Below are 4395 nucleotides of genomic sequence, written 5' to 3' on the forward strand. Positions count from 1 at the left end.
TATTTTCTCACAGTACTGGAGGCCAGAAGTTCAAGACTAGGTGTCAGCAGTGTTGGTTCCTTCTGAGGACTATACGGGAAGAATCTGTTCCAGGCCTCTCTCCTTGGTTTGTAGATGGCATCTTCTCTGTCTCTTCACATCATCTTGCCTCTACAATGTTTGTATCTAAACTCCCTCTTCTCATAAGGACACCAATCTTTGTCCAAACTTGCTCTTCTCTTAAGGACCCCAGTCAGACTGGACTAAGGACCACTGTAATGATCTCATTTATGTTAATTTCCCCTTACAGGCCCTATCTCCAAATACAGCCACATTCTGGGGCCACAGATTATGAACATAGGAACTTTTTGACACTGGAGACTGTGGAGGGAACTCCGCCCAGGGTCTGATTGGTGTCAGGCTCTGTACATGAACACTACGGTGGAGGTAATTACCTACAGCTCTGGGAGCACCCAGAGAACAAAATCATTAATCGATCAGGCCAGAAGGAGATTAGGAAGTCTCCACAGAGAAGGTAAGATGGGAAATGGGCTTTAAATGAAAAGATTTCATCAGGTACAGGAGATTTTAAAATAGAAATTTTAAGTAGACGAATCCGTGCGTGCCAGAGCTTGAAAGTGTGAAACAGTGAGCCACATTGAAGAGAACTAGGTGAAATGAGAGAGCAGAGCAGAGAGATGGTTGGAAATGAAGGTGGAAGGACCACTGGAGACCAAGTTATGAGAGGACTCCAATGTCAGTCAAAGATATTAGTAGACTTGATCCTTTGAGTTGGTTTCATGAACACCTTTTTTCAGAAAATCATTGAGGCCTAGAATGAGAACCACTAGCTACAACTCCTGTTACAGATGAGAAAAATTGTGGCTTAGAAAATACAAGTGAGTTAGTGGCAGAGAACCTCACCAGCACCTGAGGGAGTCATTCCTGTATGCTCTCTACAGCATCACACATGGTCCCTGGGACTGTGAAAGTACAAAGATTTATATACCCTGGAGATTAGAACAGCAGAAAAAAAAATCCCTTTTCCACCATCCTTCCAATCATAATAACATTATACTGGGTCACAAGTGAGGCCAGGAAAAATAGTTACCTTCAGTGATTTATGATCCAAGAATGGAGACCACCTACCATGCTCGGGCCTGAAGCAGATTCCACTTCAGTTTTGAAAATAACACTCTGAGTGCAGCCGCCCTGCTAGCCATATGCCTGCCTGGGCCCCTGCCTCCATATCAGGACCTGGGAGCCTCAACAGCCCTGTATTCACTTGGTCTTGCTGCTTATGAGGAACAAGATGTGCAGACTGATTGGGGAGCAGGGCATGATTTATTTTTATCTCTGTCTCTGGAAGAAAATTAATCCCAGATCTCATGCCAGGATGGAAGGCAGGTAGCTGAGATCTTTCCTGGGAAACTAAGGGCAGCTACCAACCCTGGAGACGATTCTATAATAGGTAGGCTACGGAACCAACCAAGACCATCTCTCAGGTGGGAACTTCACTTACAGATGGTGTTAATCCAATGCGTCTGGGTCTTCTAGAGAGTCACACTCAGAACTTTAGAGGACATCTTGGTCAATCCTTTTTTAAGCTGCGGTGAATCTGAGGCAAAGAGGGGAGAGTAGCTTGCCCAAAGTCATAGAAAGTTGGCAGAACCAAGCTGCTCGGCTCTCAAGTTCAGTGCTTTTTCCATGGTAGCCTGTCAACTCCTTCAAGCAAGAATGAATATCAAGGGTTGGGAACCCATCCCCTTGTTACTTGAAGGGCAACGCAAGGTCCCATCTCCCCTGTACACCATCCACCCCATCCTTCAACTGAGCCATGCTCTCTTTTGCCTGGGATGCAGATTTTAGCTAAATTTCAGGTTTGGACAATGGATAAGTGCTGGTACTGTGTTTCCTCAATATAAATAAGGTGGCTAAATTAACATGTCACAAACTTAGACCATGGGAAGCCCAGTGAGTCGGAGGCTGGGGAGCCAGTGGGAACTAGAGGAGATAGGGTGGTGGTAGTAAGTAATAGCAGAGGACTGCAGGTTAGGTAAGGCTGGGGATGGTTCTTCAGAGTGGCCTTAGGGAAAGGAAGGGACTGGAAAGTGGGAGAAGAGCTGGTGCAGGTGGCATTGTCAGCCTTCAAAGTTGGTAAAGTCAGCCCCTACCTGAAGAACTTGGGGAGGACATTAGGTGAGCGGAGATCTGGGTATCATGAGAGGCAGCTGGCTGGGTGGGGCAGAGGGGCCTGAGGTGCTAAGCACTCAACCTCACTGTGCCTCCATTTACTCAACTATTAAAGTAGAATTCTAACAATTCCTCTGTCGTCCACCAGGCAGTTGTGGGCGGGAAGCTGGGAACTATGAGCCACAGAATTTGTTTTCCCCCAGATTTGATTCCCCAGGCTATAAGGAAACATTGCACAGGAGCGGCAGGGCAGGAAGCGTGCTTTATGAAGGTTTACCTGGCAGCAGGTGTGAAATTGGCAGAAGAAACAGGAGGATGATGCTGAGAAGTGAAGGGCTCGAGGCATAAAACAGTTAACAAATGGTTGAAGCTGTCTTGGGGAGAGGTAATTAATTCCGCTCAGCTGTTAGTTGGTGTTCTGACTGTACACATTTAGAATGATGGCCTTTGACAGGCCTAATGTTGTTTTGCAGTATAAATGGTAAAATAGTCATTTCATAGAAAAATCAATATGGAATCTTTTTGCCTAATTGATCCCTAAGCTCCCGACTTCTGCCTCTGCCCCCAGCCCTGCTCCCCTTGAATCACGTCCCCTCTGCATCCTCTCTTCACCCCCTGCTTCACTGCCCAGGTTTCACCCTCTTAGGGCAAATACCATGAACATGTAGTTGTTATTAGTTGACTGCGTGGCTGAAGGCCAGTGAACAATTACATCCTTCTCAGCTCACCTGTCTCCCATGGCACCGACTGGAGACATCAGGCACAGACAACCATCTCCAGAGTACATCAGCCCCTCAGGGACCTGCTCGGGTTGGCTGAATCTCTCCCTCAGCTGGCAAATTTTGTGCTGAACTGTGAGAACTACTTGGGAACCAAGAGCTGCGGGCAGAAGGGCTAGTTCTAAACAGCAGGAAATTTCCCATGGCAGAGGGGTCCTGCCATAGCAACCCCATGCCTTCTGACCTGGAGACGCCTCACTGCCTGTCCACATGGCACCATGAGTCTCTAGCTCCCACCACCACCCCAAATCCTTACCCTCAGGGCTCGGGGCCAGGTGCACAGGCCTGAGAGCTGGCAGAAAGGGAGTTGTCTGCAGCCAGAAAGGGACTCTCTTTACCAGCCCACCCAAACGTTGTCTGGCTGCCATTGCCTCTGAGTTTTTCAGAAATGAAAAAGAGAGATAGGGAAGTGGGAGCCCTGGTGGGCTCTGGAACCCTTCTGTTTTCTCAAGGGCATGGCAATAGGTCCAAAATGTCCTCTGGGTTTGAAAATGAAATGCCGGCACAGAGCAAATTCCTGACGAATGTGACCCAGATGTTTCTGAGTGATTTATTTTTGCTAATGGAAAATGGCTGAGCTAATAACCCTCAGAAACATTTCTGTAGGGAGAGTTGAAGCTTATTTTGCCTCTGCGCTTCTTGTTTTTTGCTTGTGGTTTTCTTTTAAGGAAGAAATTGGATGTAGGAAAAAGCCCAAATAACAACTCTGTCTGTGACAGCTGATGCCAAAATCCCACACATAGATTTTGTGACCTGATTTCTACCAATTATTGACCATTCAGTGAGGCCCAAGTTCTTCTCATCAATTACCTCATTTAATCCCTATGACAAGGAAGAGACCAAGGCTCAGAGCGATGACGTGTCCTACCCTGCCAGAGCCACACAGCCTGTGACAGCATGGCTGAGAATGAAACCCCAAGTTTTGACTCTAGATCAAAACTCTGTCCACCACCATACTCTTATAAGGAAATGACAAGGAAAATACAAGGGTTAAAAGAGACTCTGAGAGGCCGGATGCAGTGGCTCACACCTGTATTCCCAGTACTTTGGGAGGCCAAGGTGGGTGGATTACTTGAGGCCAGGACTTCGAGACCAGTCTGGCCAATATGACAAAACCCCACCTCTACTAAAAAAAAAAAAAAAAAAAAAAAAAAAAAATTAGCCAGGCATGATGGTGCATGCCTGTAATTCCAGCTACTCAGGAGGCTGAGGCAGGGGCAGGAGAATCACTTGAACCCTGGAGGCAGAGGTTGCAGTGAGCCAAGATCACACCACTGCACGCCAGTCTAGGAGACCGAGCAAGACTCTGTCTCACAAAAAATAAAAAGAGAGAGCGAGAGAGAGAGTGCAAGACTGTGAGAGGTCTTCTAATTGATCCATGGGCTTTTTGTCAACACCCCAATTTTACAACCTAAACTTGGTCAGAGAGTCTAGTGAGTTTCCT

General features: G+C 47.0%; 1 long non-coding RNA gene across 1 annotated transcript; it reads left to right on the forward strand.

Moving 5' to 3' along the window:
- Window positions 1-275: 275 nt before the first annotated feature.
- LOC104677323 lies at window positions 276-4078 on the forward strand. The gene is made up of 2 exons (XR_750031.1): window positions 276-514; window positions 2390-4078. It is a non-coding gene; the product is annotated as an uncharacterized LOC104677323 (long non-coding RNA).
- The last annotated feature ends 317 nt before the right edge of the window (window positions 4079-4395 follow it).

This window comes from Rhinopithecus roxellana, chromosome 9 (genome assembly GCF_007565055.1).
Source record: "Rhinopithecus roxellana isolate Shanxi Qingling chromosome 9, ASM756505v1, whole genome shotgun sequence".
Taxonomy (NCBI): Eukaryota; Metazoa; Chordata; class Mammalia; order Primates; family Cercopithecidae; genus Rhinopithecus; species Rhinopithecus roxellana.